This window comes from Dermacentor silvarum, chromosome 7, assembly GCF_013339745.2.
Source record: "Dermacentor silvarum isolate Dsil-2018 chromosome 7, BIME_Dsil_1.4, whole genome shotgun sequence".
Taxonomy (NCBI): domain Eukaryota; kingdom Metazoa; phylum Arthropoda; class Arachnida; order Ixodida; family Ixodidae; genus Dermacentor; species Dermacentor silvarum.
In genome coordinates, this window is record NC_051160.1 from 168,192,777 (window position 1) to 168,208,659 (window position 15,883).

At 52.5% G+C, this 15,883-nt stretch overlaps 1 protein-coding gene across 1 annotated transcript in view; it reads right to left on the reverse strand.

Annotated features, from left to right (window-relative positions):
- LOC125947057 (translation initiation factor IF-2-like) overlaps positions 1 to 15,883 on the reverse strand; it is a 550,732-nt gene that overhangs the window by 233,927 nt on the left and 300,922 nt on the right. The window lies entirely within an intron of this gene.

Genomic DNA, 15,883 nt, shown 5'->3' on the forward strand with positions numbered 1-15,883 from the left:
TTGTGAATGCTGCTGACCCGACAGACATGAGCACCCATGTCGAGTCAGGACTGAGTGCCGTAGCGCAGTGCAGGATGGACGATGTAGTTGAGGGTAGACCGCAAGAGTGCGAGCTGAGTTGCTCAAGGTCAGACAACTGCATTGTTCAGGGATCAGTTAAGCTGTCCGCCAGTCCAGATAGCCAAATGAGCGAGAATCGTTCAGACTGTGCGAGTGAGACAGCGATCGAGACCGCAGTATTGTGTGTCGATGCACAGCGGGAACTGGACAGTGTAGTAGTGCGCAGTTCGCAGGAGTGCGAGTTGCGTAGCTCGAGTAAAGCCTGCTGCATTGTTCCAGAGTCGGTCGAGCTGTCCGCCAGTCAAGGCAAAGAGAGAGATGATTTAATGGATAATCACTCTGACTGTGCGGATGAGACAGTGATCCGGGCCGACGAGATGTGTAACGGCCAGCACGAGGCGCGAGCAGATGGCTCAGAAAAGAGCACTAGGAAAAGGCGCCGTAGAAAGAAGCGTTGTCAAAATCAGAATGCGGCAGAGAGTTGACACAGCTTAAGAAAGTGAGTAGTGTCAGCTAGTCAAACAGCATCAGCGGTGCGCAAATAAAAAGAAAGGTGCGATCGCCGTTGACAACGTTTTGCATTCAAGCGCGTCCGGGCCACCGGAGAAACGAGTCAGAGAAGCATGTTCGGTGCGGAAAAAGGGCAAGGGGCAAGTAGTGTCCCAGTCATTCCGTCGATCTTTCGGGGTGCAGCACGCATTCAAGAAAGCGCAAGGTGGCAGACGAGAGGAGGTTGCAAGGAGACGCGACGCGGTCAGACGAGGTCTTGGCCAAGGCGTGTCGCTGGACGCAAATTGACAGGGGACCGTGACGTCTCTAAAGAGCTGATGGGCGGTCAGGCCTTTTGGGTTGTCCCTGGTTAGCTAGAATAGCTTTCAGCGCGCGACCACCTCGTGTACGGCTCAAAAAAACGAGTTCGTCTTAAACAGTCGAACGATAGACAAAAATAACGGTTCCGTTAGAAGCAAACCTTCTGCTTTGTTTGTTATTTTTGAGACATTTGATAGTTTTCGCGATTTTAGACTGCAGTTTCTTTCAATAAGTAAGTTATGAGTTTTGTTATTCTTAGTTTGAAAAGCTCCGTAGTTTGAAAGATGCGTTTTGAGTTAAGCGTTAGTTTCGCGAAGTAATCCTTCCATTAGTGTTTAGGCTTTTTTGTGTGAGCGACCTGAAGCGTCTAGGTCATTTGTTAAAAGCCGATAGTAACGCGCGTGTGCATCCATTAACCTTGGTTAAAAGTACAAGTTACTATCTTTTAAGGTTAAGCGCATTAGTTTCTGTAAGTGCATAATTTGCATTGAGAAGCGTTGGTACGATACCACTTAGCATATGTCCTGTGTGGACGAAAGGAAGGAACCTGAGTAAGCGTTAGAAAACGTCTGCTTGAGACGAAAGAAGGCATTAAGAATAGTGCCCGCAAAATTCGAGCGCTTTTAATTATGCATCCTTAGGTTGGCGAGGCTGTTCATTGTCCTCAGTACGTGGCGAAAAGTCGCCCATCGTGACAGTTTATGAACAGGCTGTTCGTAAAGTGAGACCGCCTAAGATGTTCTGAAGCACTGGTTGTTCCGTTTCCTCACGATTCTTTTGCGACGACAATAGCATTCCTCGGCTTGTCGGAATTCGAGGAGATATGGGAAAGCTGTTGGAAAGGTGGTTGGAACGACTGTATCAAAATTGGGAAAAAAAAAAGAACGCAGGGTTGATTTTGATAGAGTAATAGCCTGGCGGGTCAAAGTTGAAGAGCCTGCGCTTGTACGTGGTGCAGCGCTATGTTGTTTCGTCTGTTTGACGTACGTTCTCTAGGACCCAGGATCCAGAAATTCGTCACACGGGACTCGTCGCCAGTGGACTACAGGCTTCATCAGCGTTCTTCATTGCCAGTGAATTGAGTTCACCGGCCATGCCGAACTTCCGGGGCGAGGAGGAGCTGTTAGATACGGACCCTTTCCCGGAATCAATCAAGTTTCCCCACCACCTCAAAGGCAGTCGCGTTCCAATTACGTGCGCCGGAGCGCATCAACCACGTTACCGGACCCGTCAGACAGGTTGGCGGACTCCACCTCACGCACCACACGTCGAGCTATTGTCTCTCCCCCTGCTTGACTCTTCCCAAAAGTGGAACGGCAGGCTGGCACGGTTCCAGGAAGGAACCCTTGGTCGAGTGCGAAGCGGTTTGCAGCTCTGGAGGGCCGTTCCAAGACATCTCGTCTCCTTCAGCCGAGCGCTTCCAGGCGAAGAGGCAAAGCCGGAGGTAAATAAGCCATCGGACAATGAAGCCCTCGGAGCGTCCCATTGCCGAATATGACGGCACTTGCACGGGCCAATACCAGGGGAGCAAAATGACGACACCTGAGCTGGCTCAACGATTGGCCAAAAATGACGGGACCCCGAGAGACCCCGAGAGACCGAAGGGGTTAAAAGAGCGACAAAATCGAGGAGAGAAGAGAGCTCTTCTTGCCACGGGCCGCAGCGTCCGAGATGCTGCCGGCCGTCGATCCCTTTATGAACTGGTGATATTTGTATTTAATCACTGTACATAATGTCAATAAATCCCTCCTGTTCTCCCAAGTCCCGCCTCAACGTCCCCCACTCCCGCAACCAACGCCTACCAGATCTAATAACTGGTGTCAGCGATAAGGATGAACCTTCGACCGAAGCTGAGATTCAATACCCTGCTGCCGACGACCAGGCTACAACTAACGTAACAGCACTGACGCCCCATGTGCCATCTGACCGGATCTCACCAGACGTTTTTGTCGCTCTATTGCCGATGACCTCGACCCGACACAACGTGAGCGCCTACTTACTCTTTATTGAGTTTCACGCCTCTTTTGACTTGAATCAAGCGTCATTAGGCCGCACAAGCACCGTTTCTCACCACAGTGATACGGGACGACACGCACCATTACGCCAGTGACCGTACCGCGTGTCATCCACCGAGCGTCGTGTCATTACTGAGCAAGTGCGGACATGCTTGAACGTGGTGTTATCAGACCTTCATGTAGTCATTGGTCGTCTCACGTGGCACTAGTTAAAAAAAAAGATGGCTCGATTCGTTTCTGTGTGGACTATCGTCGCCTTAACAAGATTACAAGAAAAGATGTCTACCTTCTACCGCGTACAGATGACGCCCTGGATTGTCTACATGGTGTCGAATTCTTTCTTCTCTGGACTTGCGATCGGGTTATTGGCAAGTCCCGATGGATGAGTCCGACCGCTCCAAGACAGCTTTCATTACGCCTGACGGCCTGTATGAATTTACGGTGATGCCATTCGGCCTATGCAATGCACGCGCGACATTCGAAAGAATGATGGACAATCTTTTGCGAGACCTCAAATGGGAGACGTGTTTGTGTTACTTAGACGACGTGGTAGTTTTATCCCCTGATTTCACCACTCACCTCACTCGTCTACGCGAAGTTCTGACTTGCCTTGCCACCGCCGTCCTTCAACTTAACTTGAAAAAGTGCCGCTTCGCAGCCGCCAGTTGACCATACTTGGTCACGTCGTTTCCAAAGACGGCGTTCATCCCGACCCTGACAAGCTACGTGCTGTCGCAGAATTCCGCGGCCGACTACAGTGAAAGAGCTCAGAAGTTTTGTCGGTCACTGCTCTTATTTCGTCGCTTTGTGCGCAATTTTGCCTGCATCGTCGCACCTCTGACGAAGCTCCTGGCTGGGCCTGGTGACCTTCGTGATTGGACTCCGGCATGTGAACCAGCCTTCATCATCTGCGTCGTCTGCTTAACTCGCCAGCCATTCTCCGTCAATACGACCCGAGTGCTCCGACCAAAGTTCACACGGACGCCAGCGGCGTTGGTCTTGGAGCCATCCTTGCGCAACGCAAGCCTGGCTTCCCGGAATGGTTGCCTACGCTAGTCGTGCCCTCACAAAGGCAGAAACCAATTATTATGTCACAGAAAAGAGTGTTTGGCTATAGTTTGGGCTTTAAGCAAATTTAGCCCTTGCTTGTATGGCCATCCCTTTGACGTTGTGACAGACCACCACGCGCTGTGCTGGCTTGCGTCACTGAAAGACCCGTCGGGGCGTCTTGGCCCTTGGGCTCTTCACTCCAGGAATTAGACATTCGCGTCATCTATCGCTCCGGGCGTCAAGATTCTGACGTGGATGCCCTCTCCCGGTCACCCATGCGGTCCAACGACACGCCACCCGCATCCAGGGACTGCCCGGTCTCTGCGCTTACTGTTTCTGACATGCCTTCTGAACAGAGAAAGGATCCATGGATTGCGTCTCTCATTGACATTCTAACTACTTCTTCAACGGCTACATGCCCTCGAGCCCTTCGTCGCCAAGCCACCCATTTTGTGCTGGGGAACGCCATCTTGCACCGCCGGAACTATCAGCCAGACGGTCGCAAATGGCTGCTCGTCATCCCTCGCCATTTGCGTTCCGACATATGCACGTATTTCTACGCCGACCCACAACAAGCACATGCTGGCGTCCTGAAAACGTACGAGCAGCTCCGCCAGCGGTACTACTGACGAGGCATGTATTCTTATGTGCGCAAATACATTCGGTCATGTGCAGCCTGTCAGCGACGCAAGACAACTCCTCATGCAACACGCCCACTGCAACCTTTACCGTGTCCTGCACGTCCTTTTGACCGAGTCGGGATCGACCTTTATGGGCCCCTTCCATGCACTGCTAACGGATATCGTTGGATAATTGTCGCAGTAGACCATCTAACAAGATACGCCGAAACTGCTGCACTTTCTTCGGCTGCTGCCCGCGATGTCGCAGCGCTCCTCTTACGGCATTTCATCTTACGGCACCGCGCACCGTGAGAGCTGCTCAGCGACCGAGGCCGCGTCTTCTTGTCGGACGTTATTAATGAGCTACTAGCAGCGTGCCGCACTATTCACCGCACCACTACGGCGTATCACCCACAGACTAACGGTCTAACGGAACGGTTCAACCGCACTCTTGGTGACATGCTCACAATGTACGTTGCGTCGGATCATTCCAATTGGAACGACGTCCTCCCTTTTGTGACTTACGCGTACAATACCGCCACTCAGGCTACCACAGGCTTTTCACCATTTTTTCTTCTTTATGGAGTGAACCATCATCTACCCTTGACACCGTACTTCCGTATCACCCGGACGCCTCTGAATTCACCCCGCTTTCAGAAGTTGCTCGACATGCTGAAGAGTTCCGTCAACTGGCTCGCTCATTCACGTCGGATACCCAAGGCATCCAAAAAGATCGCCGCGACCACGATCAGCCAACACAGTCCTTCGCCGTGGATTCTCACGTCTGGCTTCGGTTGCCATTCCAATCTCCAGGCCTTAGCGCAAAGCTTGCTCCAAAATCAGGGTCCTTACCGGGTCGTCGAATGTATGTCGCCTGTCAACTATGTGGTCGAACCGGTGACACCATCTTCGGACAAGTGCCGCCGTGGCCGCGAGACGGTTCACATCAGCCGTCTGAAGCCGTACCACGACCCCGTCGTTGTGTCATCGCCTTAGGTCGCCAGGATGGCTCACCTTTGCAGCGGGGGCAATCGTAGTGGGGAATATGCATGTAGGCGCCGTGGGCACTGCCATCGCTTCGGCGCGAGACCCGAGCTCGAGCTGCGGATGCCAACAGCTAGGACTGTGCCTAAAAAGCAACTTGCGATCCCTCGGACGAGTTTCAATAAATCCCCCTTTCAATATATATATATATATATATATATATATATTGTGGGCGTTTATTACGCACATCTTCCTCATCTGTATGTTATCATCATCATCCTCACACTTCTACCTATCCTCCTCTTCGCCTGTATATGTGTTCATCATCATCGCCTGTGTGCTGCGCTGGTTCGCTGACGAGCTCCCGGGCCTAATAAACGTCGTTCCAACCGAGACGTCACAAGTGGTGGAGTGTGCTCTTCGGTCCTACGTCCTCTGGCCGTCCAGTCTGCCTCCTGGAGCTTCGTTCAGGTCGCCGCTTGCACCTACCGTCAGCTAGCATGCCGCAGGACGTGCAGCCTGGCGCCCCTATTGCCACCATTCCGACATCGCAAGTGCCTCCTTCCTTTATCATCAACAGCGCCCAGCGTGACCCCATCTCTTCGCTGGTCTTCGCGGAGAGGATGTCGAAGACTGACTGGACGATTATGAGCGAGTCAGTTCCGCCAATCGCTGGGATGATGTTAATAAACTACGCCATGTCTCCTTCTATCTGTCTGGCGTGGCGAAGACGTGGTTCTTTAACCACGAGCCCGAATTGACCGACTGGACTCTCTTCAAGCACCAGCTTCGTGAAGTGTTCGGCACACCGGCTGTTCGGTCCACTCTCGCCAAGAAAAGCCTCGATGCTCGCAAACAACACCTGGGCGAGTCGTACACCTCCTACATCGAGGACGTCCTTGCACTCTGCCGACGTGTGAATTCTTCAATGTCGGAGTCGGACAGGGTACGCCACATTCTCAAAGGCATTGGAACTCTTGCCTTCAATGCACTCGCCACTAACAATCCGGCTACCGTCGCTGACGTCGTAATCACTTGTCAGCGCCTCGATGAGCTCGAGTCTGTCCGCCTACAGCCCGACATTGACGATGCCCATTCTACGGGGACCATGACCTACGTACACTGATACGCACGCTCATACGCGAAGAGTTACAATCGATGGGGTTAACCTCACCTTCGACGTATCCCAGCCAACCTTTCGGTGCGTCATTGCGTGACGTTATCAGGGAAGAACTGGCGTCCTTGACCTGCACTGTGCCAGCACAAGCTCCTGTCCCTCACGCATTACCAACTACCGCACGACCGACATACGCGCAAGTTGCTGCCAAGCCTGTCAGCCACGTCACTTCTCCGTTGCCGCTACCAACTTACGCGTCGTTGCTACTGCGCCCACGGTTCACTTCCCGTCATCACCGCCAGAGCCTTCATCGGTCCATCTGACCTCCCTGTCACACGGTACACCGAACACCCCCTACTACCCCCCCTTGGCGTCCGTCTCGTCCTACGTGCTATTATTGTGGCTATCGCGGCCACATATCACGCTTTTGCCGCAAGCGCCAGCAAGACGAGCGTCGGGGCTACGATATGTGTGAGCGCGATTTTTACAGTGGGGCCTCTTACCAAGGGCGGCGTTACTCTTCACCTTCGCAGCGCTCTCCATCTCCGCCTGCATCACCTGATGCACGAGGCGCTTACCGTTCGGCCAGACGCCGTTCTCCATCACCCTACCGCCGCTCATCGTCACCACTTAGGCCTGCCTCCCTTACCTCTACCGTTCGCGCGGAAAACTAAGCGATGCAGTTTCCGGAGGAAAAACTGCATACACACACAAGACTGAAATTCCTACAGCGCGCCCATCCAATATGATTCGTGTGTACGTTGAAGGGGTGCCCGTGGATGCTTTAGTGGATACTGGTGCGGCTTTGTCGGTTATGAATGTTCATTTGTGTTCCCGTCTGAAGAAAGTTATGACGCCTTACGATGGTTCCACGCTGGTTGCAGCCGAAGGGAACACTATTCGACCTGCTGCCTTCTGTACTGCGCGTGTACTTATTGATGACATTCTCCATCACATACAGTTTGCTGTGCTATACCCGTGCTCTCACCAGCTGATTTTCGGATGGGATTTTCTATCTTCTGCCTCTGCTGCTATTTGTTGTGGGCAGCGTGTGATACACCTTACCGACACCGAACACTTGCTTGGCGAAGAAACCCACACGCTACTTCACCTGACCGCTGCGGAAGATACGGAACTACTCCCAGGACAAATCCAACTAGTTACTCTCCTATCCGACGACATTGACCATGGTGACGTCTTGGTGTTCCCTTCTTCACGTTGCCTTACTAAAGGCATAACATTTACATCAGGAGTTGTTCGATTCCACAATGGATCTGCACTGGTCACTGCCACGAACGCAACTCCAGAAAAAGTCCTGCTTCCGCAAGGCACAACCGTTGCATCCGTCGCCGATCTGGCGCCTGTCTGCGTCTTGCCACTTACACCAGTCTCTTCTGGGGACCCATCTTCTGGTGATTCTTCTTCGGCCGCGCCCTTACAGCAGTCATCAGCACTGACTTGAACCCGCGCAGACACAACAGCTGCTGGCTTTGTTGAAAAAGCACGCCAATTCTTTCGACGTGTATTCGTCAACGTTGGGCCAAACAACCGTTGCAGAGCATCGCATTCTGACAGACAAAACATCTATCGTACGGCGCCGCCCATACCGTGTGTCTCTAGCCGAGCGGAAAATCATCGAAGACAACGTCGCAGACATGCTGGAACGCAAGGTAATTCACCCCTCGGCTAGTTCTTGGTCGTCTCCTGTTGTCTTGGTCCGCAAAAAAGATGGCTCCGTGCGCTTTTGCGTCGATTACCGGGCGCTCAACAAGATAACTCGGAAAGACGTCTACCCTATGCCGCGCATTGATGATGCCCTTGATTCCCTCCAAGGTGCGGAATACTTTTCCAGCCTGGATCTGCGTTCCGGCTATTGGCAAATCCCCATGCACGAAGACGATAAAGAAAAACGGCGTTCGCAACCCCCGATGGACTGTACGAGTTCAGCGTAATGCCTTCCGGGCTCTGCAACGCGCCTGCGACCTTTGAGCGCATGATTGACACCGTGTTGCGTGGCCTGAAGTGGAAGACCTGCCTGTGTTATCTGGACGACATTGTCATTTTTTCATCCACATTTAATGAGCACCTACAACGCTTGGATGAAGTTTTGACGTGCCTCGCCCGCGCTGGTCTTCAGCTGAACACCAAGAAATGCCGTTTCGCCAGCAAAGCCATTAAGATCCTGGGTCATGTCGTGAGCAGGGATGGCATTCAGCCGGACCCTGACAAGACTGCTGCAGTTCTCGCTTTCCTCGTCCTGGCAGACCCAAAGACTTGCGCAGTTTCCTTGGCCTCGCCTCTTATTTCCGTCGCTTTATCCAGAACTTTGCCTCCATCGCAGCTCCATTACACAAGCGACTAGCTTCCGGTGTACCCTTTGTGTGGTCCCAGGAATGCGAATTGGCGTTTGCACGCTTGAAGGATGCCCTCACCTCTGCACCTGTGCTTTGCCATTTTGATGAGGCCGCACCGACTCTCCTACACACAGACGCTAGCGGCCGTGGTATAGGTGCTGTTCTTCTGCAACGCGACAACTCTTCGCGAGAGAGAGTCATTGCATACGCCAGCCGTGTACTCAGCGCTTCCGAAAAGAACTATACGATCACTGAGCAAGAGTGCCTGGCTATTGTTTGGTCGATACAGAAGTTTCGCCTTATCTCCACGGCCGCCATTTCACCATCGTTACGGACCACCACGCTTTATGCTGGCTTTCCACGCTCAAGAACTTGTCTGGACGCCTGGGTCGCTGGATTTTACGCCTCCAAGAGTATGATTTCGAAATCATATACAAGTCCGGAAGAAACACCAAGACGCCGACGCTCTTTCTCGCTGCCCGCTTCCTACGGCCCCGCTCGACGCCTCTGCAATCGCTTCGCACGTCACCAGTTCGACCGACACTGCTACGGTTTCCTCCCTGGCCTCTATGTACCAACTGCCTTTCGACGATGATCAGCCACTCGCCTCTCGTCAGCTGGCTGACCGTACTGTCAACGCTTCATTGATCACCTCTCTGGGGCTTCTCGTCCACCTAACGCGCGCCTCCGTCGCCAGCTCGCACACTTTAAGCTGGACGATGGCGTGCTGTATCGCCGTATTTACCATCCTGACGGGCAACGTTGGGTGCCAGTTCTACCACGCTCTCTCCGACTTCGTGTCCTCAACGCCTTTCACGATGATTTGACAGCTGGCCACCTTGGGTTCCATAAAACCTATGACCGCATTCGAAGTCGTTTCTATTGGCCTGGCCTTTCTGCTAGCGTCGCCAGATACGTCGGTTCCTGCTCTCCCTGCCAGCGTCGCAAGCTCCCAACATCTGCACCTGTCGGCCAATTACAGCCGCTTCCGTGCCCTGCAGCCCTGTTCGAGGTTGTTGGGATCGACCTTTACGGGCCCCTTCCGGTCACTACTGCTGGCAATCGATGGATAGTGACTGCCGTCGACCATCTGACGCGCTACGCTGAGACAGCTTCTTTGCTTACGTGGCTCTGCTTCGGAAGTTGCTCACTTCGTTCTTGAAGCCATTATTCTACGCCATGGTGCTCCTCGTGTACTGCTCAGTGACCGTGGAAAGGCGTTCCTTTCCCAACTGCTAAACGAAGTTCTTCGAGCCTCCGGCACAGCCCCCAAGACAGCTTCTAGCTATCACCCCCAGACTAACGGCCTGACCGAGCGGTTTCATCGCACCCTTGCCGACATGATCGCCGCTTATATTCAACCAGACCACAAAAACTGGGATGTTCTTTTACCATTCGTCACTTTCGCCTATAACACGGCCGTGCAGCGCACAACTGGCTACTCGCCATTTTACCTCGTTTATGGACGCTCACCTACTTTCTTTCTGGACGTTTCATTCTTCAACTCCAAGGCTAATACATCTCTATCATCGTGCGAAGAGTACATTTCCCGACTCGACCACTGTCGCCAGCTTGCTCGCCTGAACACAGAGGCCAGACAAAAGACCGGAAAAATATTACGACGAATGCCATCGCGTTGTATCTTTTCGACCTGGTGACGAGGTCCTGCTCCGACTCCTGTTCGCACCCCTGGTTTATGTGAAAAATTCCAGCCACGGTTTATCGGGCCGTACATAGTCCTTGGACAGACTTCGCCTGTCAACTATCGCGCCACTCCTCTTGACGCCCCCACAGACCCCGTTGCCGCAATACCGAGGTTGTCCACGTCTCCCACATGAAGCCCTTCACGCGGCGTGCCTCGACACCTTGACGGCCGGCCAGGATGGCCGCTTTGACGTCGGGGGGAAATTAGTGTGGGCGTTTATTACGCACATCTTCCTCATCTGTATGTTATCATCATCATCCTCACACTTCTACCTAGCCTCCTCTTCGCCTGTATATGTGTTCATCATCATCGCCTGTGTGCTGCGCTGGTTCGCTGACGAGCTCCCGGGCCTAATAAACGCCGTTCCAACCGAGACGTCACAATATATATATTGACGCGTGTGTTCTAGGCAGAAGACACGACGATGGGGGGCATTTAACGGACTCCGTCAAGTGGGTCGGTGGGATTTGGCCGACGACGAAGAAGACGTGTCTCTGATCTGTTTCGCTTGAACTGGTTGTCTCGTTGTTCCTGAAGAACTTCTCCGAGTCTTCTCTTGGCGTTGTACCGCGACACTGGTGGAGGTATGGGGTATTGACCACGCCTGATGCTCCGGACTCCTTCTGGGAGTCGTTCATCTAGCCCGGATGCATTGCACCCAGTTACAAGCCCCGTGCATCGCTTCACCCGTCGACTGCTAGGCCTTGCCCCGGAGTTCTCCCCTCTTCAACCACCTTTTTCTCGAAGCCCCACACATCTGGAAATGGCCGAAACCAGCCCAGCAAGCACCCCAATGCAGCCGGTCTCCCAGTCAGCAACAGGTAACCGTTCTTCATCCGCTGGTTCCCGATCGCTATCGTGGTGCAGCCTTTGAAGACATTGAAAACTGGCTTGACAAGTACGAGCGCGTCGCACAGATCAACCAGTGGACCGAACAGCAAAAGCTCTCCCACGTCTATTTCGCCCTTGACGACAATGGCCGTACTTGGTACGAGAACCGCGAAGGTAGCCTAACGACATGGAATGACTTTCGGCAGAAAATCACCGATACTTTTGCAAGTGCCGACCGACGCGACCGCGCCCAGCAGTTGATGGAGCTACGGATGCAACAACCCAATGAGTCGGTCACAATGTTCGCCGAAGACATGGCCCGTCTTTCGTAGAGCCGACCCGAACATGACCGAGGATAGGAAGTTGCGTTATCTCATGCGAGGTGTAAAAGAGCAGTTGTTCGCGGGGCTTGTGCGGAATCCACCAGTCACTGTCGCTGATTTCATCAAAGAGGCTACGGCTATTGAGCGGGCCCTTCATCAACGATGCAGGCAGTACGATCGACTGTCCACCAGCACCGTAATCAATGCCACCGCATTGACTTCAGAGTATCAGAGCCCTTTACGCGATTTGATCAGAGCTCGTCAGAGAAGAAATTCACAAGATTCTGACACCGACACTGGATAGCCCCGCGCAATCGCCGAAGTGGTCCGTGAAGAAATCCGGCAGGCGTTACCGGCAGCCGATCGTCCAGACCACCAGCGTCCCATGACTTACGCCGCCGCTGTCCGATGTCCGCCACCCGTTACAAGCACACCCCCGTACCACCAGCATCCGACAGCCGCTCCTTGGTCGCCGCCGCAAGAGGAGGCCTTCAGGCGCGCACCCGTGATGCTGCCGATGCAGTCAAACCGCCAGCCATCATTCGCCGCGCCTTGGTCCACGCCGCAAACGACCCTACGAGACGACCCCAATTTCGGAGATCCACGCGTGGCGCACCGCCGATAACCGCCCTCTCTGTTTTAACTGCGGGGGGGGGGGGGGGGGCTGGCCATATTTCGCACCATTGCTGGCATCGTGACACATCATTTCGACCCTTCGTCCGTAGTCTGATGGTCAGCGTGCAAATGGCGACTCCATGCTACGCCGCAACGACGCTGATTTTCAGGGACCTCCCATAGCGCACCCGCATGAGGAATCCGTGCCCAATGCTCGGTCCGATTTCAGCCGACGGTCGCGCTCCCCAAAGCCTACACACCAGACGCCTGCAGGACGTACTTTTGCCGACCTTCAAGGACGAAGGTAGCCCAGCCCCCGCCGGGGAAACTGAAGGCGGCGACCTCTGGGGCTAAGGTTGCAGGCCTGCCGCAGATGATAAAAGCCCCCAACTCGCCCGCTGCCGAACGCCGAGAAGCCGATAACCGACCCCGAAGAAATTGTGAGCGCCGACCTTGATGTTTTCGTTGATGGACAGCCAGTGACAGCGTTAGTCGACACTGGTGCTGACTTCTCTATAATAAGTCAGGAACTCGCCCTCCGCCTGAAGAAAGTAAACGCCATGGACGGGACCTCACATAAGGACGGCAGGCGGCCACTTACTCATGCATACTAGAAGTACTGCAAGAATTAACATTGGAGATTCTTCTTTCGTGGCCGCTTTCATCGTGCTTCCTGCGTGCTGTAAAAATTTGATTATTGGAATGGATTTCCTAAGGGAATATGGCGCCGTAATTAACATCCCAGATCGCATGGTGACGTTTTGTAAGAGCCCGTTTAGTCAATTGCTTATCGCCGCAACACAACTCATTTCGTTTAACAGAAGACGACGTCGTAATCCCACCTCGGTCATGTATCCTTGCTTCAGTGGCCTGTGACGTACTGTTTCATTGCGAAGGAGTTGCCGACCAAATAACTATTTTGTTGCTTGCTCACGGTATCTCGGTTGCACGAGGAATTGTAAATGTCACCGACGGGCGCGCGAACCTATTGCTAACAAATTTTAGCACTGAGAGACGGCACCTTCCAAAGGCACGGCTGTGGCTTATTTTGAAGGTGTTGCGGAAGTTCGCGGTTGCTGTTCACTACTCGAAGAAGCGCCTACACAAGACCCAGCTCCTACTTGACGTCAGCACTGTTTTGCCGCAGCATGACCGAGAACGGCTTCTTACGCTATGGGCCACGTTCAACGACTACTTTTCGTCGACGTCAAGAGTCGGTCGGACGCCTCTAACAAGGCACCGAATAATTACAGAGGATACGGCGAGACCGATTCACCAAATCCTTATCGTGTGGCTCCCAGAGAACGTGAAGCCATACAACAACAGGTGCCTCCGCAGCGCCACCTGGGCAGCCTGTAAGGCCCATGATTAAAAAAATTAAATTATAGGGTTTTACGTGCCAAAACTACGATCTGATTATGAGGCACGCCGTAGTGGGGGACTCCGGAAATTTGGGCTACCTGGGGTTCTTTAACGTGCACCTAAATCTAAGTACACGGATTTTTCGCATTTCGCCCCCCGAAATGCGGCCGCCGTGGCCGGGATTCGAGCCCGAGACTTCGTGCTCAGCAGCCCAACACCATAGCCACTGAGCAACCACGGCGGGTGAGGCCCATGATTAAGCTGCGACATCGTGTCCCTCTGCAAGGCAGCTTACAAGCGGAGTGGCTGCAGCGCATCGGTCTGTTGGCGCTAGTATCTATGTGTTTGCGGCCGTCACTAAACGCCGCAGGATTACTACCATAATAGTAGTTTTAGCGTGTCCGGTATTCGGGTAAACACAAGCGCAAGCATACTGGGCGTTTTACCGAATGAGCGGAGGCGAAGAATGAACGGCCTGCACGGTGCCCCCAGCCACCTGGTGGCACAGAGCTCAACCAGACAAACACAGAGCCAATGAAGTAGTAACCAAGCGTTTTCTACTTTGCTGCTGGTGTAAATTTTCGGCAGAGCGTAATCTTGAACACGTTGTCTCCTAAACGTTTAAAATGTTTTGCACTCTGTTACAGCAATATTAGCTCTGTTCTTGGCTGGTTAAGCTGTGTGACACCATGCGGGTGGCTGGACCCTACAGGCCGATCAGGCCGCTCACGTACCCCTACGCTAAAGCCCCTTCATGACAGCGATATGCAGGGACTTTACGCCTCCACCAATCCGCCAAAACGCCCTGCTCGCCAGCGGTTACCGGAATACCGTAAATGCTCGGCGCTGCGACAGAAAGTCGAAACGAACGCTGCTTGTATAGCTCTCGTTAGGAATCGATGGTCAGGCGGCTAGCGGAAAGGTTGGAGAGGCTTCGTGCGCTGGCTCCAAAACAACCCGAAGACGACTCGACGTCACATCATGACGCAGAGCCATTCAAGGCGGAGCTTAGCCAACGAGTTGAGGAAAAGCACGGCTAGGGAGGAGGGCACATGGTAATCGTTCGTAACTCTCTTAATATGACACGCTTAAATTGTGGGAAGAATGTTTTACTGTAGCTGTACCCTACGTGTCTACAAAATTTCCTCGGACAGTTTCAGGGACCCTTTAACTACTCTCTATGTTCATTACATTCGTTCGAGGAATATTCAGGTTGTCAACTTGTGCTGCGGACACTTTCCCTTCAGAACGTAGACAAATGCCTGTCGAATGAAAGAAATAAGAGCGACGGTATGGAAAATTAGTGCATGGTAAAAACATTTAAACAAAACAAGCTGAAAAACTTACCTGCCTGTGAAATAATTCTTGTTGTGGAAAGGGACTGACGATGACGCTCTCTTGGCTTGCGATCGCGGCATATACAATAATTAGGGTAAAATTTTCGTGGGCACCACATCTCGCGACACCGACAATCGTGCGAAAGTAAACAATGTCATATGCAGAGAAAAACAAAATTTTATAACGCGCACTCTAGGCCATGTCTGTTGGAAAACACCAATGTTGCACATGCACTCAATACGCCACTACTGCTCTGGTTTGTCTGTAATATAGATTGGACAGGTCCTTCGAATGGCATATCAAGCAGTGTACGCGCTAAATGACGGTCATCTACATTATCATAAAAATAATTTAATTAACACAATTAAACAGGAGAAGAATAAAAAAGCAGCAGTCTCTAGTGGTGACACGTAAGGGTGTGTGCAGATAAAAAACATTCATTGTCATTTAGCATAACATCTTCGCTCATATGACGGATCTAGACATTAGAAGCTTCAATATCAAGCAAACATATATATTCCATTTCTTCTTTTACACTACTTACTCGGTTCATTACGAATACTAGTAGTATCTGAAAAATATAAGAACACGTGGAAGCAAGTCCGTGGTTAGAATAAGCCACAGAAATGCTAAATAAAGCTACTAAATAAATCGCAGTTGCTAAAAAATACAATGGACAAAAGATCATTGCTGTGCTGC